The 23,265-nt window shown below is 36.7% G+C and overlaps 1 protein-coding gene and 1 long non-coding RNA gene across 8 annotated transcripts in view; one reads left to right on the top strand and one right to left on the bottom strand.

The window, feature by feature from the left end:
* LOC132653124 (uncharacterized) overlaps nt 1–781 on the bottom strand; it is a 223,589-nt gene extending 222,808 nt beyond the window's left edge. For all 3 annotated transcript variants that reach the window (XR_009590837.1, XR_009590838.1, XR_009590835.1), the window contains exon 1: nt 582–781. This is a non-coding gene — a long non-coding RNA (uncharacterized LOC132653124). The remainder of the gene's footprint in view (nt 1–581) is intronic.
* The window catches only part of LOC110566624 (cadherin-10), a 203,113-nt gene that overhangs the window by 670 nt on the left and 179,178 nt on the right, over nt 1–23,265 (top strand). Inside the window, exon 1 of one of the 5 annotated variants that reach the window (XM_060380431.1) lies at nt 1,011–1,229. The exons of the other annotated variants lie outside the window; for them this stretch is intronic. The gene's annotated coding sequence lies outside the window, so the exon portion shown is untranslated. Of the gene's footprint in view, nt 1–1,010; nt 1,230–23,265 lie in introns of those variants that run through there. 5 annotated transcript variants of the gene reach the window in all.

The following is a 23,265-nucleotide window of genomic DNA, read 5'->3' as shown; positions in this document are numbered from 1 at the left end:
TGTTCACCCCTGTTTACCTCTGTTTAAAATTTCAGTTTAGCAGGTAACACTGTTTGCTGTGAACTCCAGCAGCAGCTAACATTACTTTGCATTCCATATGAACGGATTCACTCCTCACTTATTCATAGTCATAGTTCATTATCCCCTCAGTATAAAGAGAAATGACAGCCAGAGGACAGGTGCCTTGAAGCTGTCAGTGGTCACTGGCATCTACATAAAGACAGTGGATTGACATTCATCAGAAATAGGATGGTTACAATTCCTATGTCCACGTTTTATGTGAGTCACAAATATGAGAAGGTACAATAAAAGGGGGGGGATTAAATACACGCAGTCAGCAGTTGCAGCATTTATTGTCTTTGCTGCAATAAAATCCATATTTTATGTGGTGTTAAATTAATGCAGCATGTTGCAAGTCTAAATGACTGTCCCCAACAAGTAACTATTAAAGCACTGCAAGCATGGGCCAAAGCAGTAGTCTGCAAGTGTTTTCATGCCACCACAATAAAAAGCAACTATCTCTTTACCATTTAAAAGGGGAGAGGCTATAGGTACAAAGCAAACATCATTTTAAAACTCACCTATCATCTCTCGCTTTCAAAAAGCAGATCTATTTCCTACAATTGTGGTCCTTCATTCCAGTAAGAGCTTCTATTATCCAAAGCTGCACATGCATTACTTCTCAGCTCTTTGGAGATGCATTTTTTTTTCATCTCATTTTTTTTTCTCCTGAAAGATCTATTTTAAAAATAATCTGTCCCTGTGATGCTGACAACTGTTATACTTCAATGCATATGTTAGGAGACTGTCTCCCTTCACACCATCCCCCTCTCTGTCTTTCTGTAAAACGTAGTTACAAGAGCTTCACTGTGGTGAATAACACTTGGCAAGAGCGTGCTCATTTTTTAGGTCTGGTATGGTGAGGATTTTTAATTAGTGGAACTTTCATGAAAACATTATGTCATTGACAGAGCTGCATGTTCATTTTTAGTTACAGTGAGGAAGGAAAAGGAAGGGACTGAGTTCTGGAGAAATGGGTAAATGATAAGTTGCATGGGTAATCTGCACCCCGGGGGTGGAAAATGGGGCACATATGTATTCAGTGTGCAGAGTAAGAGGAAATGCTGGTTTATTTGGTCAGAGAGTGGGGAGCGGATTGAAAAGTGAACAAACGTAAACAGCCTGTGTATGTGGCCAAGGGGCACATCAATTGCAAAAACATCCCAAGGGTAAGAGAATTGCTCCTTTTGGCCTTTCCTTCTTTCTCTTATGTTTTTAAAGTCTGACTCACTGTCTGCTTGCCTTAAACCAGACACTTCTTTGCTTTCAAATACTTGCTCTTATCACATCGACTTCAGTGGTGAATGCTTATGCTTTCTCTGACTCCAAAGAATGGAATGACATATGTTGTGTGTGTGTGTGTGTGTGTGTGTGTGTGTGTGTGTGTGTTTTGGGGGGAGGGTGGTGCACAGGGAACAGGGGAAATTGAATGGAAGCTGTGTGAAGTCATCTACCTATACATATGTGAAATGAGTGGTTAAGTTGCCAGGTGCCTGATTAACGCTTCAGGTGGGGGCTCCTGGATCTTTACAGAAACCAGTGTTCACTAAGAAGCACATGCTGTGCACACTCGGAATGCAGAGCTTTACTGTCAAATGTGTTTTAAACCTACAGTGGGATATTCTTGGGGAAAATAAAATATATTGTGTATAGAAAGGTATATGTCTCTGACAGATTATTACAGAAGTTTATGGAATATAAAAAAGGCATAAATATGCATATTCCCTTGTTAGAATTGCAATATGTGAAAGTGGAAAGGTTAATTGTGAAAGATACGAATCCTGATCGGACAACAAGGTGATGTACTTAACTTTTAGTTGCTTCCCCGTATAAACGAGGAAGCGAGGGCAAAGTGTATAGATCTGGCAGATTCCTTGTCACATCGCTGTTTCCTGTGTCTCTTAACCTACTTTGCAGTAAGAGAGCCGGCCCCACATCCTCCAGGAGCATGGCATTTTACAGCACATCCTTCCACTAGGCGGCAGCACAGGCACAGCGATGGGCAGAGCATGCTGATTCAGCAGCTGTGAAGCACGTATTTGTTAAACGTTCTTAGGAGTCTTCAGAACGCACAGGAAGCAATTAATACAGATCAAAGGGTGTAAACTCAACTACCTTAGTCTAGACCTTAGGCTTCAAGAGTATAAGCCATCACGTATTATTTCTACTCTGTAAATCGCCTCCCGCTGATGTCAGATTACAAGTGACTATAGAATAGTTCCAAGTACAAATAGAGAAATATTTCTGCCACTTTTAGATAATTTATTCACGTTTAACTTCTCCATTCCAGTCCTATTTTAATAATTGTTTTCTATCAATCTAAAATATTGTCAAGAATATGGTTTCTCAAGAAAGAACCAACTTACTATGAATGTGATTGTAATGAAGTAGACTCTAAGTTAAAAAGAAGTGGCAAGAAAGATCACCTATCTGTTTTTAAGAGTGATGAAGGTGGCCCAACATTGCTTCAACTACCACCGATAGTTATATTCTGGAAAACTGAATAAAATGAAAAAAAAAAGTACAAAATTGAAAAAAGAAAGTTAATCTAGGAAACTCTATTCTAATTTACATGACAGTCAAGTGTGTGAGTTCACCTAGACAATCACCTGGAATAAACAGAACAAAAAAAAACATCTTTTGTGTATGTGTCTTTACAACACTTGAGTCATGTTCACAGAATGTACTTTTCACATCCTATTGCTTTTAGATTAATAAGTTCAGGGTTTTTGTTGTTGTTTTCGTTATTCACTCATCAAGAAATGCCTGTTTCTATGGTTGTAATGCCAACTTAGGGGTCACTGTGGTCTTCATTTCTGAGTCAGTGATAGATCCCATTCACTCTTTACTTGACATTTTGCTCTGAGCCCCTGAGCCATTCCAAACCAGTTGCAGTCTTTTCTCCCTGGGTAGGTGCCTAAGGCAGAAGGCCACGCTGCTTTTGCCAAGATTTCCTTGTGACCATTCAGTCCAACAAATCCTCACCCACACGCAGGGTAGGGAAATCAGATCTGCCACTATAAAGTGACGGATTTCTGTGGAGGTATTATGGTAAGATGTTAGCATTAACCTGACAGCTCTTAAACATATCTTCTTAATACCGCTATTGCTTAATTGTTTATTATCAATGCAAAATCTCAGAGAAAGATGGGTTTCTGTGTATTTTTTTTTAAGGAAAGTTATTCATTCTCACAGATTCTTTTATATTTTTGTTCCGTTTCTTTGTTGCTGGATGAGTGATGTATTAGCCTTTCTATTACTAAGGACGTTGTGTTAAGCCTTAACTATTCTGGGAGCAGACTTTTAAAAAGAGAGAAGTGTGCATTCAATATGTGTGAGTAAAATCAAATCACAGCCTACATCATTTCACAGGCTACATTCCTTAGAAATAATGCCTGCTTGTGGGAGGTTGAAATGCCTTCCTGCAGCAATCTCTTGCAGCTAAGAGATTCATATTCTTAAGGAGTTTGTCAGTAACACTCTAAAGCACTTTATGAAATCATGTGATTTCAGTGCTCAGTCTTTATTTATTTATTTTAGCAAGCAGCCTCTATACACTGCAGCTTTATAAATTAACATTAAATGACATTTCAGGCTTCAGACAGGGTGCAGCAGTAGGCTGGTACATGTAATAAACATTGTCTCTCAACAGGAAATCCAGCATTAAATGACATGTCTAAACACTTCAGAGCATGGCTGATCCTGGTAAATTTAGCAGAACATTTTCTCCCCTTCTCTCTTTCTTCTTCCCTCTCTCCCTCCTCACCTCTCTGCTCTCCCCCCTTCCTCTCCCCTCTTCTCTCATTTCTAATAATGGCACAGGTCCATTTGCATTTTATATTATATCCACTGGTGTCTCTTTAGTTCCTGTGAGTTTTATGGCCGGTTTTCTCATCTACTGCACCATCCTGTGCACTGTAGCATGCATGACACTTGTGCTGACCAGATGCTATCCTGTAAGCCAAAAGCAATCCTTGTGACATGGAGGCTTCTGAGGAGTTAAAACTGGCACCAGGGCAGTTTCCTGAGAATTCAGCTTTCACTAACAGGATTGCTTCTTCAAATACTCAGAATGGAGACTGCACGGTCATGAATTATGATTCTCAGCCCATCAGTTATTGATTATGAGGCTGTGTTGATTTAGTGTAAGAGAGAATACTGAAGTGGCTTGACAGAGCTCTGATTTTAAAAATAAATCAAGCATAAATTGCATGCTTCCAGAAAGCAGTACTCTATTGGACGTGTTGCTCTTCTCTGCTGTGAGAAACAAATATATCAGTTACTAACCTAAGAAAGGAAACTGATGGGTAGGGAGGAATCTCTATCCCAACTGTCAGATGAAGAACTACTATTGTTCCCCAGAGCTCCTGGTGAGGACATGGGTTAGAAAATATAGAGCAGCAACCAGGTTATGCAGAATGTGTGACAAACTAAAATAATGAACATGCTGAATTAAATACATATTTTAACCTGAGCTATTCTGGTAATTCTCTAAAGTGTTAACCCAGTATGTATAAATACAAAAACTTTGATATAGGTATCTGAAAGTTGAAAGGCAGTCAGCTTGTCTTCTTAGGTCATTCAAAGTTCTGAAACTATTTTTGTGTGTAATCCTAATGAAAACTCTGAAAAAGCATTATTACATTTAGTTAATTACTTAATTAATTAATTTCTGGTTTCTTGAGAGAGTTGCATTAGCTCATTTCCATGTTGCTGGGATTAAAAGATCTGAGCTCCCACACATTGCCACAACAGAAGCTGGAAAGATTGCTCAGTGGTTAGCATCACTGCATGCTCTTCCAGAAACCCCAGGCTCCATTCCCAGCACCCACATAGCATGATGGCCCACAGTCATCATTATCTCCTGTTTGAGGAGTTCCAGGAGTTCGAACACCTTCTTCCCTCCTCTGAAGGCAGCAAGTGCTCAACTGTTACATGGATACATATGCATGCAATACACCCATATACATGTAACAAAACTAAACATGCAAGGATTTTAAATATCAAACAGAATTTGTCTTACTGTTCCATTAACAATAACAATCAAGGGAAATAAACTTTCATTTTTAACACTATGGATTATCAGATTTTTTTAAAGTAATGAATGTTTCTAAAATTCTTAGCTCAGGTTTCAGAGTCAGATGACGCACCATGCTATTTCAAGGTAATTGCCTTCTAAAGATAATCATTAAAAGCCCCACATATGGGAAGATTTGAAAATTTTGAATTCTGCCAAATTTTAATATTTTTTATTTCCATATAAATCTTCAATCTATTAGTTACTTTCATTAATTATTTTACTAAGATATTTTCTTCAATAAACAAGAACATTACAATTTTGCTATTCAATTGATTTCAACTAATTCTTAACAAAATTAAAAATACGCACTTAAAGCTTTTAGCAGTGGCATTTATTTGCTAAGCAATCACATGCAGGAAAGATATCACTTGGTGAATTTAGAATATTTCAATCAATTAAAAATCTTAGGAAACTCAACTGAAGAATGGATACAGAAATTGTGGTACATTCACACAATGGAATACTATTGAGCTATTAACAACAAGGAAATCATGAAATTTGCAGAGAAATGGTGGGATCTAGAAAAGATCATCCTGAGTGAGGTATCCCAAAAGCAGAAAAACACACATGGTATATACTCACTCATAAGTGGATGTTAGACATATAATATAGGATAAACATACTAAAATCTGTACACTTAAAGAAGGTAAGCAAGAAGGAAGACCCTGGGTAAGACGATCAATCCTCACTCAGAAAGACAAATGGGATGGACATCTGAAGAGCGAGAAAATAGGGAACAGGACAGGAGCTTACCACAAAGGGCCTCTGAAAGACTCTACCTAGCAGGGTATCAAAGCAGATGCTGAGGCTCACAGACAAACTGTGGGCAGAGTGCAGGGAATCTTATGAAAGAAGGTGAGAATAGAAAGACCTGGAGGGTACAGTCGCTCCACAAGGAGAGCAACACAACCAAAAAATCTTGACCCAGGGAGCTTTCTGAGAATGAGACTCCAAACAAGGACCATGCATGGAGATAAACTAAGAATGCATAAAATGATGTAGCCCATTTGTAGCTCAGTGTCCCAATGGGTTCCCTAGTGATGGAAACAGGGACTGTCTCTGACATGAACTCAGTAGGCTGGCTCTTTGATCACTTCCCCTTGAGTGGGGAGCAACCTTACCAAGCCACAGAAGAAACCAGTGCAGCCAGTCCTGATGAGACTGGATAGACAATAGACTTAGGGTCAAATGGAGGGGGAGGAGGACTTCCCCTATCAGTGGACTAGGGGAGGGGCATGGGAGGAGAAGAGGGAAGGAGAGTGGGATTGGGAGGGGACAAGGGAGGGAGCTACAGCTGGGATACAAAGTCAATAAATTGTAATAAATTTAGAAAAATAAAAAAGAAGATATGAAAAAAAAAAGAAACTCAGGACATATTGTTTAAAACACTAATGCAGTTCTTGCCCTCCACCACTAATGTAGTCAAGTATGGCTTTTTCCACCTTTATTTTTCACTTACTTCTAAAATTAAGTTGGAGATTATTCCTTTCTTGTAGCTTTGAACCATATCATGTAAGGTATTTTTTTTTTTTTTAGTATGAATGGTAGTTATAGAGGAAACCACCACCACATAGACCTGATTTTTTCAGCAATTGGTTTTCTAAATGTAAATGAGACTTTTGCATCAGTGGAATTTAACAGAAAGGATGTACTGTTTAGTTTTAGGCAGGCAGCCAATGCTACCATGCAACTTAGTGTGTGGCTAAGGATGATCTTCAACTTCTAATCTTCCTATCTCCACCAGAAGGATTTTTCTTGTTTCTATCTTTCATTTTACATTCATATAGTTATTGTGTCCATGTGCACTCATGTGCATGTGAGTGTGTGTGTAGCATGCATGGCATGCAAGTATGTGGAGGTCAGAGGACAACTTGTAAGAGTGAGTTCTCCTTTCAGAACATGGGCTGTGGGAGACTAACAGTCCATCTTCCCTGAAGGTGCTTCTACCCACTAAATAAATTTCAGTGCCAGAATCAAAAATTTTTCTTCCTTTTGGGAAAATAATATTTTTACTAATTCTTTTAGAATTTTATACGATGTGTTGAAAAATTAGAAAGAGAATTAAATCACTTTCTGCCGTCTTTTCTCACTTCAGCACCTCACCTCCCAGCTGTCTTCCCCTCTTATGCTCCCTACTGTCAAGTTGATAGCATCTTTTTCTTTGATTGTCATCCTTGCATAGATGTATATATGCTTTTCTGTTTGTAAGTTTATAAACAAATATATGCAGTAGAACCTGTTGAGTCCATTGTTGTTGCTTGTGTATATACGCTTACCCAGCTGACTACTCTGCATTGGACAGCCAATAAGAGTGCTCCTGCCTAGGAGAAACGACTTCTCCCAGCAGTCATTATTTGCCTGTAGTTCTCTGTCTAGGGTTGGGAACCTTTAATTTTCCTCCTTCCACAGTGATAGCATGGCCATTCATACAGTCATTGTTTTGGTGTTACTTATGCAGTCATTTCTAGGAAAGACAGTTTCCCAGCTGTGTTCCTGGTAATCTGGCTCTTAGAGTATAGCAGACTTCCTTTCCATAGTGTTGCTTGAGCCCTGGGTAAACCAGAAGCTGTGATGTAGCTGTTTCCTTTGCAGAGTGGAGCTCCCATGATGCTTTGTATCCAGGTGTGGTTTTCTGTGATGGTCTCTATTTGCTGCTATAATGAGAGGTTTCTTTGATTATTTTTTCTTTAAATTTTACTATTTTGTGATGAATGTGGCATTTCTTTTAAAGGTCTAAATCTAAACACACAATTTTCACCTTTTTGACCTCAATTTTTTGGTGTATAATCAGAAAAAAAAAAATAAAGAAAACCCTACAACACCCAAGAAACTTTTCTCTTTTAGCCATTGTGCCCTGTAAGACATATGTTTTGATTTTTAATTATAAGTAAGTAGTATTACATGATACTTGATCATTTTAAGTACTTTTTAAGAGAAAGAGAGAATGGTGTGGGGTTATGATTGACTTAACCTGCTACGTTGACATATGCTAAAGAGGGGTATGGTATGAGTTACTGTCTTATTCAGGATTTGATAACTGATAAATAATAGGTTCTTATAAACGACATACACTGTGGCTGTAACTTTACCTCTGTTAAACCATTTCATTGTACTGAAAGCTGCATTACATGTTTTAAGAAAATATCAGCGTGAATTATCAGTTTGGTTCAAATTACATTTCTGTTAGTCTCAGTTTCTTTTGATGGAATCTCAAGAGTAGACAATGAATTTGGGTTTCTGCAGCAGCCCCTTGTTGGAGTGTCTATGCTGCAATTAGATTGGCAGCAGCTAATTTTCACCTTGCAGATGCAGGACACTCTGTGGAATAAAATGAAGGTACAATGCTGAGACTAATGGCCCATACCAGAGAAGTGTACAGAAGATGAATGTACATGAGGGCAAACTATCCTCCAAAGTGCCATCACTAAAAATTGTTAATCAGAGTTCGCATACCCTCAAATGCTAAAAAGCTGCACACCTAGTCACTATTTAAAAGGTCTGCCTTACAAAACCTGTAGACAGAGAGGAAGCTGCAAATCAGAAACATTGAGATTCTCTTTGTTAGAAAGTGTAATGACCTTAACCTAAGTATTCCCCCATTGACCTTCAATGGATAAAAGCATAGAGCAGGGCACCAGTCTGTCTGAATTAAAATTGTAGCTGTACCACTTACTGTATATTTAATATTTAATATCATTGGAAGCTTTTTCATCTGGTAAATGGGGTTAATAGGTTTACTTTTGTAATATGACAATTTTCATGATTAATAGAAGCAATTACCATAAGCCTAAAAATGTACCAAACATTAGCTAACACAAAATCCATGTTCTAGCATTGACTCTAATCATTATTGTTGAATATTATTGTTATTGGCACAATTACTTGATGTAAGTTCATGTAACCTATGTTTCATTAGCATTAAGTATATTTTACTTTTTTCTTAGAAGTTCTTCATGTATTTTAGTTTTTAAATTTAAAATGTATAAATAAATTTATTAAATTTATAATTTTATGAAATTAGAAATTTATAAATTTAAATTATAAAAGTAAATGTCACACAATAATACTTTTGTACTTGAATTGAGATGATCTTGCTGTTTTCATTCTAGTACTGGCATTTTATCAATAATTCCACTCTCCATTCTAACTTTTTTCTGCACAATGGGAGTTGGAAACACAAAATTTCCAAGGACATAGTCTGTTTACCTATTTTAATTAGAATGTCTCATTCAATTTATTATTGTAGTCAGAAAGAGCTCTATACTTGGGAGTTATAAATATATCCATTCCCCAATGATTGAGAAAATGTCAGTACATAAAATAGTTGAATGAAACACGGAAACTTACATTGCATTCTCCAATGTCCTATGCACGAACCAGGAGATTAATGGATATGAATTTTGAAAAGGACGTGAAGAGCTTGAAACAGGGGAAACATAGAGGAGGGGAAAACATTAGAATAAAGGCCATGAACAGTTGTGAGTTCCCTAAGCCACATAAACCCACTCAGGTGAAACATGAGCCATTTTTGTTCCATAATAATGATTCCTTTCACAGATTCTCCTTTTTGAGGTCAGAGTAATGAGAATTAGAAAGAGTGATGAACAGAGGCAGTGCATTAGAGGAATAAATTCCATTAAAGTTTTGATACCTATAAATCTCAAGAATAATTTTGCAGCCAGAATTACAAGCTGAAAGGTCAGTCGGCAACTGATTTCCCAGATTAGCTTTATGAAATTTTCTAAGGAAGAAATAGAACCCACTGAAAAATGTGAAAACTTTAACAGGTTTTATTTGTATAACCAATTCTGTTCACTCTTTGCATTTAAGGTGATACACAGATCAGGACATAAAAAACAAAACAAAACAAAACATAAAACCAAAATAACAACAACAAAAAACCATTGTTTCTAGGTATTTGCTCCTTGTTTTTTGAAATGTAAATTTAATGCAGCAATGTCTTTACTTTTGCAATTTGATTTTCAAAACCAAAATATCAGATTTTGTCTTTCAATTTACTTAAATCTTAAGATTTTAAAAATATATGTTTCTTTTATAAAAACTCACACTTGGATTGAGTGTGGTGCCTCAGTTTTTTAACCCCAGATGACTGACCCAAGATTAAAAATTCATTTCTAACCCGGACAACCACAATAAGGTTCTGACTTCTTGAGGATACAATAAAAGATCCTCATTCTAGAATCAAAAAGCAAACCACAGCTTCAAAAAAAAAAAAAGCCACAGAATTAAAGGACACTCTTCCCTTTGCCAGTTTGTAAAAATAAGGAAAAGCAACATCAAAACACTACCAACATATGTGAAAGATGTAATTTAGTGAACACAGTAAAGTTGTTTTTCAGTTTTTGCAATGGTTCTATATTTATTCAGAGCAGCTAATCCAGTGTTACTTATTTTCAAGGCCAGTCTATTTTACCACCCTTACTTCTGTGCCTATTCAGTAGCCTTTCCTCCCCACAACTTCACTTTCATGTTTGGCTAACTGATTCAGCTTTACAGCTGATTGATTTAGAAGGCTAATCCAAAATACCATGTACATTTCAATGCTAGTGTACTTGACCACCTAAGTATGCTTGATTAATAGGTCTCTCAAGGCTAGAGAATTAGGCATGCTCTCTCATTAGTTACAGAATTCTTTAATCATACCAGCAATAAAGTTCATTAGCTTGCATATATTTTCCTTTCATTTACTTGAAAAGAAAATGATAAAAAATTGGGAAATATTAGTGGATAAATTATAGAACTTTGAGAAAACAAATATAATTAAATTGTTAGTTATGGAGACAATAGAAAGAATTATTGCAAAATCCCCCAAGCCTTGTAAAGGTGTGCAAGAATTTGATGTGCTTTTTTAATATGTTAGGTTTAAAAACACGTAAATTAGATATGAGAATGATCATAGCATTGAGTTCAGGTTTGAAAGCTTGACCCATTTATAAGGTAAATTGCGGCTAACACTTTTGGCAAATTTCCATTCATATCCTGAGTGATACACATTGGTGTTTGGGGCCACCTAGTGGCCATTGTGTGCTAATTAGAGAAAGATCCTTGGTTTAAGATTTTTTTTTTCCAGATTAACACTGTTCTTCACAGTTTTGAAATAAATTTGGATTTGCATTAAGTGTTATAAATAGGGATTAGGTATGGATCATCCATGATTATAACATTTTTTGATGCAGCAGAATTTTTAAATTAAAAGGTAATTTAATCTTGCACCTACAACTAAATATGCTGAAAATACCCGATCAGTACTTTAAAAAAATCAGTGCAAATATTCATCCAGTTTGTAAGATATCAGACCAGAGAAATGATTAAGAGTGGAGAAAACAGTGAACACAGTTTTAACTGGGATCATTATTGTTTCAGGGGAAAATCTGTATGGTCCATTTTTCAGCAAACCCTAGACTAATTTTTATTTACTTAGAGTAATGTACATATTCACTAACTATCAACTTTTTTTACTTATTATTTATTGGATATCATTCTTGGAAGTTCTCTCTTGGTTGTTATGAGAATGTGGTTTTTAAAAAGAGTACAGCTACATCCTAAGAACTGCATATATGTCGACTAACAACTTAAATTTGCAAGACTGATTGTTTCTGTGAGCCTTTTCTTATTTCATTTATTATCTGAATACAAATATTAAACCTCCTCAGAATCCATTTTTTTTTGTCCACATCCCATACGAGTACATGAATATCAAATCATCCCTATGTCTCTCTCCATGTATTCATGGTAGGAGCTACACCTAGAATTTTATCAGTCTCTATGTATTCATCTGATGTCCTAATTACTAATTATCTTCACAATCATAAAACTTTCATTTCAAGACTGAACAATGAATAACTTAGTCAAACTCACAAGGTGCAATGGAACCACTGGGAACTGTCTCTCTTTGGAGTGCGGGCGTCGTTTGTCTTCATTAACAGAGCAGAGCTCAATAGGAACCAAATCATCCATTTAAAAGTCTCAAGACAGCTTATGAACATCATTTTCCTGGAACGTGTTAAAGCCATGCATTTTTCATTGCTGTTAGTTATTTTCTGTCTCTGATTGAACTATTCAGACAGCCTTGTGATATAAACAAGTGTCAGAACATACGATTTCTCATATTCAGGCCAAATGACAGACCGAAAACACTGATTACTTCATTCCCATTAAACCACACACTTTCCATCAAAACTGTTCTTTTCTAAAGATATTACTATTGATTAGCTTTTATTGTCAAACGTCTCCTAGTTTTTTCCTGTGCAATGGTTCAAACATGGTATTATTTCAAATGAGTATATATTTGCTTGAACAAAATACTCTATTTTGAATTTAGAAATGTTCATATACATGTGCAAATATTTGATGATGTCATAGTCTCACCTGATGTTACTGATTAAGGTCATATACCGTAGATTTTTTTAAAGCAAATAGAAGATTGATAATCACAAATATAGACACAAGTAAATGACAGTCAACACCTCTTTGAGTGAGGAAAACAACAAAAACTCAAAATACTAAATAAAAATTTCTACTATGAACTTTTCCCTTTAAAATATAGTGTAAGTGTGTTTGTTAATGATAACTACCCTTGTGGATAAGGGAATTTACCCACTTAGCTGCCTATGAGAGCACTCTTGGTTACCTGCTATTTTCAGATACCTGTAGCTACAAATGTGGAGACTCAACTTCTTTCTCTCTCAAATATAATTAGTTACCATATCATTTTAATCTCATCTCTGTTAACAGGAGTGGTGTTTTCATAGATTTTAGGTTCCCACCATAGATAAAATCCATGACTTGTGCCAGCATAAGAGACTCAGGGAAGCCTCATTCTTCAGGGACGGGCAAGATAAGGCCTCAGGGCTATGTGGATGTTTCTATCAGTGACCAGTTCTACATATCTTCCCCACTGCATCTCAGATGACTTCTCAGATCAGTTAACTACTGTAGCGGCATGTCCATCAGACCTTGGCCATTGCAATAAGCTGGGGCTTAGAAATCTTGGCAGAGGTGTTCATCGTTTTGGGTAGATGTCACTTTTATCACCTCCAACATGGGATAATGATATAGCCACACCCAAAGCATGCTGCAGGGGTTATCTGGTGCTCTACTACATGCCCCTGGGAGAGTTTTTGTGATTCTATATGTCTACTGCATATCACCAGTGTTACTACTACTTGCTTGGGAAATTGCAAATTCGCCTTCTTCCTTCCAAGTCGTTATAGGTTCCTTAAGCATCTTGCAGTTAGCTTGCCTCAGAATATAGGTAGCAATATTAGTTTCTATTGGAGAACTGGCCTTACTGTCTTTATCATTTTAAATATTTTAATTTCTTTGTTATTATTTTGGTCACTTTACCCCAAGGTCCTTCTTGCTAAGATTTAGGTATAAATCGAGTAGGCTTCAAATGTTATTTCCTTAACATGATCTTTGATATTGGCACATGAATTTTACTTTTATCTATAACTGTAACATCTCACTCACTCTGTCTATGTTAGCACAGGTGTAATAAGGAGATGTATGTATCATGTGGGAAAATGCGTATTATTGTTTGCATTTCACAGTTAATTTACATTGAAAGTTTTAAAAAGCCATGGAAGACCTAAAAAAAAAAATTTTTTTTTTCTGTACCACTGGACAACTTCCCCTGGCTGTTTTAACCTAAAACCATTTTTTTTAATTCTTTATTAATTACACTTTATTCACTTTGTATCCCCCCTGTGGTTCCGTCCCTCCTCCGGTCCCAATCCCTCCCTTCCTCCACCCTCTGCATGCATGCCTCTCCCCAAGTCCACTGATAGGGGAGGTCTTCTTTTCCTTCCTTCTGATCCTAGTCAATTAGTTCTCATCAGGAGTGGCTGCATTGTCTTCTTCTGTGGCCTGGTAATGTTGCTTTCCCCTCAGGAGAAGGTAATTAAAGAGCAGGCCAATCAGTTCATGTCAGAGACAGTCCCTGTTCCTATTACAATGGAACCCACTTGGATACTGAACTGCCATGGACTATATCTGTGCAGGGGTCTTAGGTTAACTCCATGCATAGTCCTTGGTTGGAAAGACCCCTGTGCGCAGATTTTTTTGGTTCTGTTGCTCTCCTTGTGGAGTTCCTGTCCTCTCCAGATCTTACTGTTTCCCACTTCTTTCCTAAGATTCCCTGCACTCTGCCCAAAGGTTGCCCATAAGTCTCAGCATCTGCATTGATAGTCTGCAGGGCAGAGCTTTTCAGAGGCCCTCTGGGTCAGGCTTCTGACTTGTTCACTCTTTTCTCCTTCTTCTGATGTCCATCCTCTTTGCTTTTCTGGATAAGAATTGAGCATTTTGGCAAGAGTCCTCCCTCTTGATTAGTTTCTTTTGGTGTACAGATTTTAGTAGGTTTATTCTATTTTATAGGTGTATATGAGTGAGTATATATCATGTGCATCTTTCTGCTTCTGAGATAGCTCACTCAGGATGATCTTTTCCAGATTCCACCAGTTACCGGCAAATTTCATGATTTCCTTGTTTTTTATTGCTGAGTAATATTCCATTGTATAGATGTACCACAATTTCTGTATCCATTCCTCCACTGAGGGGCATCTGGGCTGTTTCCAGCTTCTGGCTATTACAAATGAAGCTGCTACAAACATGGTTGAGCAAATGTGTTTATTTTGTAGTTGAGCCTCTTTTGGGTATATGCCTAGGAGTGGCATACCTGGATCTTGAGGAAGCATTATTCCTAGTTGTCTGAGTGAGCACCAGATTGCTTTCCAGAGGGGTTGTACAAGTTTATATTCCCACCAGTAGTGGAGGAGGGTTCCTCTTTCTCCACAACCTTTCCAGCATGTTTTGTCACTTGAGTTTTTGATCTTAGCCATTCTGATGGGTTTAAGGTGAAATCTTAGGGCTGTTCTGATTTGCATTTCCCTTATGACTAAGGACATTGAACACGATCATCTTAGATGCTGAAAAGGCATTTGACAAAATCCAACATCTATTCATGTTTAAAGTCTTGGAGAGATCAGGGATACAAGGCACATATCTGTACATAGTAAAGGCAATATACATCAAGCCTATAGCCAATATCAAACTCAATGGCCTTCAATCCCACTGAAATCAGGGACAAGGCAAGGCTGCCCACTCTCCCATATCTCTTCAACATTGTTCTTGAAGTCCTGGCTAGAGCAATAAGACAATTGAAGGAGATCAAGGGGATACAGATTGGAAAGGAAGAAGTCAAAGTATCACTGTTTGCAGATGATATGATAGTATACCTGAATGACCCCAAAAATTCTACCAGGGAACTCCTACAGCTGATTAAGACCTTCAGCAAAGTGGCTTGATACAAAATTAACTCAAAAAAAAAATAAAATAAAATAAAATCAGTAGCCCTAAAACCATTTTTAATTAGAGAAAGTTTGAAGTACATTTTCTCAACCTCCTGACTTGGCTTTAAAAAAAAAAAAGTTGCATTTGTTCAACTGACCTCATTCTACATTTATAAATTATAACTTTTGGAGCTATAATTTAAAAATTCTTGCTGGATGATTTGGTTATGAACTTCAGATTAACAGGAATAATAGAACACTGATTTTTTTTTATCTGTAAGCTCATAGATTCTAATATAATTTAAAATGGTGTCTGCAAAACACATCTAAAAATGGCAACTATTTATTCTTTAAAATAGATTCACTGGTGAGGACATTACTCATAGTTGTGATTATTTGGGCTCAATTGTATTTACTCTTTACGTCCTCGCACTGTTGTTCTAAGCAAATAGTTTGTATAGAACTCTGTGTTACACACTGAACTGACAGTAAAAATTAAGAGGTATGTCCCTGAGAAAGTCTTCCTGGGGTATGACTAGAGCAACTAGAATGAGCCAGCTGTAAGTTAGTTTGGACCAGAGGTATGATACCAGAAGTGTAAATAAGTCAGGTATGCCTTCATGTTCCTAAGTAAAGGAAGTGAGGAAATGCTAAAACATCAGAAGGGACTTCAAACAGTAGTTATTTTTGGAAAGACAAATCTCATTAAATATCATTGCGCATCTTCCAGATGTTAACACAGACTTGAGATTTGAATAGGGCAAGAACTGAGTCTGGTGGCAAGATACATAAAAAAGAAGCCTCAGTGGTCAAAATTTAGTATGGTTGCTTATTGTATCAGTCTTGGTTCAGTAAACGTGTTTGAAGAAGTCCATTTTGCTTGAAGAGGCAAACTGGTTTCTGAGAGATGATGGTTCCATCTTAGTCTTGATCTCATCACTGAAGCATCTGTTGGAGAGTCTTTGCTGACCCTGAAATCCCAGGTGACTGTTAAAGTCTATGCTTTTAGACCTACAGTCTATGCCAATGTTTAGACTTGAGCAGGATTCTGAAAAAAAAATGAGCTGGAAAAAGAAATCAGGCATGGCAGACTTTTGATGCTGTTTTTCTTATCTTATAGATCCAAGCTAGGAACCAGTACATTTCAACAAAAGCCATTTCTAAGGACTTGTTACACAGTCTGAACTGGAATCATTATGAATTAAACAAAAAAAAAAAAAATTGTAATGGAAGACATGAAACTTCTTGTTGGCTTTGGGTAGAGGATGGATAAAAAGTTGGCAAGATATAGGTATTCAAGAATTTGTATTGTGCCAGCAAAAAAGAAAGGAGAGAGAGATGGCCATTTTCAAGAGAAACCCTGTGGATTTCCATTGAGAAAACTACATTTGTGAAAAAAAGTTCAACACTCAGTCAATGGCCTCAGATGTTGTATTTCTTTTCATGGGGAGAAGTGAATAAATGCTTGGTCAGTTAGGCATAAATTTTCTCTTTCCTTTTCTATTTCCACTATGCTACAATGGTAGTCAAAACTTGCCACATATACAACATCAAATTTTTATTAGTAACTTCTGTTCTTTTATAATGTATGTACCTTTCACATTTTGATGCTTCTGTCCTCCCTTTACCCCAACCCTAATCACTTACCTTCACTATAAATCATGTTTTTTGTGTCCATGAAATTTAATTAGGGCCATATCCTAGCTTCACTTTTTCCACTTATTTAATCGCTTTACAGTCTAATCCCAGCTCCCTCCCTCCTCTCCTCCCAGTCCCACCCTCATGCCCTCTCTCCTATTCCCCTTTTCTTCTTCCCAGAGAAGGGGAGGCTTCCAAGGGGTACCAACCCACCCTGACACTTCATGGAACAGTAGGACTAAGTACATCCTTTCCCACTGAGGTCAGACAATGCAGTCCAACTAGAGGAAAGGGATCCAGAGGCAGGCAACAGAGTCAGAGACATCCCCTATTTCCATTGTCAGGGGACCCACATGATGAGCAAATTGCACATCTGCTACATATGTGTAGGGTCTAGATCCAGTCCATGCATTCTCTTTGGTTGGTGGTTCAGTGTCTGTGAGACCACATAGGTCTACGTTAGTTTACTCTGCCTGTCTTCTTGTAGTGTCCAACCCCTGCCACTACTAATGATACTCTGCTATGCTTACAGACAGGAACCTAGCAAAACTGTCTTCTGAGAGGCTTCATCCGGCTGTGGATGGAAACAGATGCAAAGACCCACAGCTAAACAATAGGTCAAGCTCAGGGTATTTTGTGGAAGAGTGAGAGGAAGGATTGAGGAAGCCAGATGAATCAATGTCAGCACAAGAATACCCCGGGGTTTAGAGCTAGGCTTGTGAGACTGGTAGGCAGTATACAATAGAATATCTTGATACCCCTCTTCCTGGATCTGTCAGTTAGGAACCGACAAGCAGTGTGGAATAGGGATTCTCTTCTCCCTCTCTAGCTTACTGTTAGAATTGCCTGGCTTCAGTGGACCTAGTGGAAGTGTGCACAGCTGCTCTGAGTTCATGGCTGCATGACTGTCTCATGATTTGAAGACAGTATTTCACAGTCCTTCCCATTTCCACCTCTTACATTCTTAATGCCTTGCATCTCCCAAGCCTAAAGAATTAGTATAAATAAATATCAACTTTTCAAGTTTATCTTTATAATTGATTGAGACATGCACACATAAATACATATAAATATATATGTATGAACATCTTCCCACATATATAAGAGGGACTTATATATGACTTTCCTCTAGTTGGACTGCATTGTCTGACCTCAGTGGGAAAGGATGTACTTAGTCCTACTGTTCCATGAAGTGTCAGGGTGGGTTGGTACCCCTTGGAAGCCTCCCCTTCTCTGGGAAGAAGAAAAGGGGAATAGGAGAGAGGGCATGAGGGTGGGACTGGGAGGAGAGGAGGGAGGGAGCTGGGATTAGACTGTAAAGCGATTAAATAGTCCTATATTTTGCAGGCCAGTTATAATTGATAACATCAAGCTTTCGTTTATGTTGTTGGTATATGCATATTAGTATTTTTTACAGAAAACTTTTAAAACAAGTCATTAGATAATAGTAGTATAATAATCATAGCTGTCAACTATTGGACACTTTCCTGCTTGTTAGACCCTATGCACAGTGATCTGAGTGTGGTGTTTCCTTTCATGGTTATGTTCCAGGAAGCCAGTGATATTAGGGAACAGAGACTCAGATGCATTACTCAACGTTTGCAAAATGAGAGCTGTTATCTGAGAGAGCCCGAATGAATCTGCTAATACATTCTTGCTTCCTTAGTCATAGTCTCTCTTAAATATCTAAAAGTTTGTATTAAAAAAGGAGAAAATATGAGATCAATCATTTCTCAGATTGTTTTTCCTCTTTATAAGTTCTTCATTAACCAGAACCTGATGTGGATCACCTCTTTTTCAATGATACATAATTAAGTTGCATGAAATTAAAAACTGCAAGAAATTGTACAATTTTAAACAGTTTTATTTTGCCAAGAGATAGCACTAGGGTTGTCAAAATCTATGAGCAATAAAGAAATAAAGCAAACTCTACATGAAAGAAGTATTACAAAACCACCAACTCAAAATGTGTTTGTTTTATCTTCCTGGCCTTGTGACCTAGTTGTTTGCAGTGCTCTCAGTTGAGCCAGTATGCATATCCTGATATGGTTAAAAATGTCTTTTTACTTTTATAGAGAAAAAATAGTCACAGTGACCACTTGAGGGTAGAAGGGTCAAGAAATCCATGTGTCTACAGATTGAGAACTACTTCCCATCTGTACACTTCTCTTTTTGAAGATTTTTTTTTGTGTGTGTGAATATTGATTAATCCCATATAAAACAAAGTTTAAAATGTTTTTCAGTCATAATGAAAACCAATAGACAGAGAAAAAGGGAACAGAGATCTCAAGTTCTGTGTTAACCTTTGTAAGGAAAAATGAGCCACCCCGTGTCTTTCTGTGAAGGTCCACTTGTGTATAGAGACGCATGTGCAGTCACTCACTTAGTTTTAGAAACCATTCTAATTATGACACAGAAAAATTAGTAGCAGTGGTTCTATGTATGATAGTAAGTATAAAACCAATATTGTACTTTTAGAATGGTTTGTTTTTACGAAACCACATTAAAACAGCAATATAAATCAGTGCTTTGCAAACTTGATTGAGGTAAAAAAATTTTGAAAACCACTAGCTTTCTTGTGATAATATTAATACACTTAATATATAATCATATATTTCAGAGTCATCACTATCCTGTCAACATTTTGTTTCATGTCATTCCATATTGGATCATTGTGCTTTTAATATCTCTGGTGTGTTTCCAACTAAGAAAACAGGTGGACATATTAGAATTAGTTTTCCCAATTAAAAATCAGCTGACATGCATGCAGAGGAAGGAGGGAGGGTGGGATTGGGAGGGGAGGAGGGAGGGGCTTATGGGGGGATGCAGAATGAATAAAGTGTAATTGATGAAAAATTAAAAAAAATATCCATTCACAATAAAAAAATAAAAAAAATCAGTTGACATTATGCTGAACTATGTGAGTTACATGCTTTCAAACAAACAAAAAAAAAGTAGAGCAAGATTTTAATATTTCCAACCTTCTTGATCATTAAAGAATTTTTTTGTTGTTAACATCCACACTGAGTAGTCAACCACTTCATTTTGTTTTTTTGTTTGTTTGTTTTTGTTTTTTTCATTGTTGTTTGGTTGGGTTTTTTTTCTTTCTTCTTCTTTTTTTTTGAACAAGAAGAATTCTCTTCAAAAAACTTGAATGTCTATATGGTTTGGTAATTTACTTACAACTTTAACTTTTATGTGTTGTCTTTCTATGTTTCAGGGGCTAAACGTATCATTTTACTTGAAAATTGTCTGCATCTTTTAGACTTTTTCAACACATTGCCAATATCAATGTTGTCATAACAAAGCACCATAAGAAAAGCAATACTTTAACAGAAAATTCCCAGATAAATCTAAAATTATCTCTAACAGAGGTTAATGAAAATAATGCAATAAAATATTTTATTCTGCTACAAAGAACAACATTTTAAAATGTGATAAACCTTATGGCTAAAGTGAGGTTTTTGATGACCAATAGATGGAATATAAAATGCTTCAAAATAGAGTTCTCCGTGCACCAGAGACATATAAAGAAAATAGACTTTGACTCATTTTTATCTTTGTGAATTTGGGTATTTTCATATATATCCCAGTCAGACAGATCTTACACATACTACTGAAAGCAAACCTTTAGTGAGTATCATATATAATTAATCATACAGAAATAAGGGTCATTTGGATCTTGATTACAGAAAATCTATTCATTCTACAGCTAGTTGTTGAGTACCTCACCACAGCTACTACTGATATTTTGCCTGTTTCAGAAACTTGTTCTTTTAGTTCTTTGGTATGTGTGCAATAATGTTCAAGTTTGGTCTCAGATTATAACTAAAGAGCAAGAACTGCTGTATACTTTGTTCGACAAAGATAAAAGCAGTATTAATGATATACTGGACCAATTCCTCTTAATAGTCTAGAATTGATTTATTATATGTTTTTTTATCTACACCTTTTATGAACCTATTATATTTTTAGCCCACTACTTCCACGAACACTCTATCTAATATATAACATGGTGTGACATTTCCCATTATTTGTCCTAAATTTATCTCTCTTAAACTTCAAAGGGCACCCTTAGACGCTGGATAATTGAGTTTGTATGTAGCTTGGCTTTCACACATTCCACCTTCTTCATGATTTAATAGATGTCAGAGTTTGCAGATTGAAGATTCTAATCTCTATGTCTTCACATACAAAGCTACTCAACTTCTTTAAGAATAGATTGTCTCTCAGTGCATTTCATCGATGTAGCATGTTTCTTTGAAGTGATGTTTTTAGCTGTTTGAGATCATTGAGGCATTTGGCTTAAAGACTGTGTTAACAGAAAGGGTGTTTTCTCTGCATACAGGTCCCACTTCTGATTGTAGACCACTCAAAGGACCTTTAATAGGTGCCTAATACCTTTGAAATTTTAGTTGTGCTCATTAAAAGTAGCATTTGAAAAGAAAAATTACTCCTATACTGCATCCTAGAAGAGGAATATTAGAATTGAAATGGAAAAATTGTTGCTTTTTCTATAGAAGAAGGTACTTTAAAAGAGGCTAAAGAGTGATAATTTTTTAAAATTATACCATAATTACATCAATTCCCTTGTCCCTTTTCTCCGACTAAAGTCTCCATTGTAGCCTACATACTTTACTCTCTTTCAAATGTGTGGCCTCTTTAATTGGTGTTACATGTATGTGTACAAATTACTTACATGTTTTGAAGGCTGGTCATTTGGTATTAGATGTGCTCTAATAGCTAATATTGGTGTGCTCTTCCCTAGGGAAGACTATTTCTTCTGCTGTCAGTATTCCTTATCTGCTTGTGCTTTTGTTTGTTTGATGTCTTTCTTGTTGTTGTTGTTTTGTTTTAGCAAAGAATTGAAGCTGTGTGAGCTTTCTTCTGTCCACATTAACATGTCTACTGGTGCTGTCCTTGCCATTCACCTTTAGCTGTCATGTTGATTAGACTTCAGGAATGTAACATCTGACATTTTTGAGACACAATGTCCCAGTAAGCACCCTGTTCTCTGGCACTTATAATCTTTCTGTCCTCTCTTCCAAAATGATCCCTGAGCTTTAAGTGCAGGAGTTGTGTTGGGACTGGACTCCTATTGTATGTATGTTACCTTGAAAATAATGTACTAAATTTCTTATTTTAATAACTCTGCTTTATTGAAGAAATATATATTTTAAGACTAAAAATTTAAATTAAAATGTTAATGACTTAGACTGCACTTCTGCTGACTGTGGCTCATAGGGCAAGAATGGGGCAAACCCATACCCTGCATGGGAACCTTGTGTCTCTACCCTGGCAATCACTGTGTCCAGCTGTGCTGTATCTTAGCTACTCCTATAATTTATCTCAAAAAGGCATTTTTTTTGTCCATAGTGTATGTCCTTCACTCACAAACTGATTGTAGGATTTTTAGTAAAACCCAGTAATTTTATAACAAATTAAATACCAGTTTTAAGTCAGAAAGGGAAATCCAAGTATAAAATAGACTGAAATCTACATTCTCATTTAGACTGCCATTCTACTGAGAAAAAACAACAACAACAACAACAACAAAAAAAAACTTTAAATTACAAAAGTACTGTGTCTTGTTCTAATAAACTTAACAAAGCCAAGATGTGCATGTTATGACTTGAATCTTGCTCCTTCCCAACCACAGGACACTGTCCCAATAGCAAGAACTGCAGAACATCTAGTGAAACTTAAAAAATAAAATAAAATAAATGCATGTGTGCATTTCTGGATTGGTCTCTCCTCTCCTTCAGCTGTGTTATGCTTTGACAGTGTTGGAATGGCATAGAAATGCATTTCTTACATTTAAAAAGAGAGAGAGAGAGAAAATCTTTCATTTCTCACTAGATGATGAGATGCAGTTCAGAAGATGCAAAAACACCTTCAAGTGATGCAGTTTTTAGTTTCTTCACAGACTACACTTGACAGGCACCTGTAGGGGAAAAAACATGTCAAGAGAGAGCGAGCCACTGATCACTTAAACACATGCAGTTATTTAAAATCACAGCTCAGCTTGCAGTTACATTTAGAATTCAGCGTTGCTTCCTACTAGCTTTGATTCTGGGCTTGTTCTTCTGCAAGCTAAGAAATTCTCTGACCAGAGGATGATTTCAATTCATAAATATTTTTACTGACATGATACTGAAATGCTGTTGAAAACTGTTG

The sequence above is a fragment of the Meriones unguiculatus genome, chromosome 3, assembly GCF_030254825.1.
Source record: "Meriones unguiculatus strain TT.TT164.6M chromosome 3, Bangor_MerUng_6.1, whole genome shotgun sequence".
Taxonomy (NCBI): Eukaryota; Metazoa; Chordata; class Mammalia; order Rodentia; family Muridae; genus Meriones; species Meriones unguiculatus.
The sequence above is the reverse complement of the archived record's forward strand: the minus strand, read 5'-3'. Positions and strand labels throughout refer to the sequence as shown.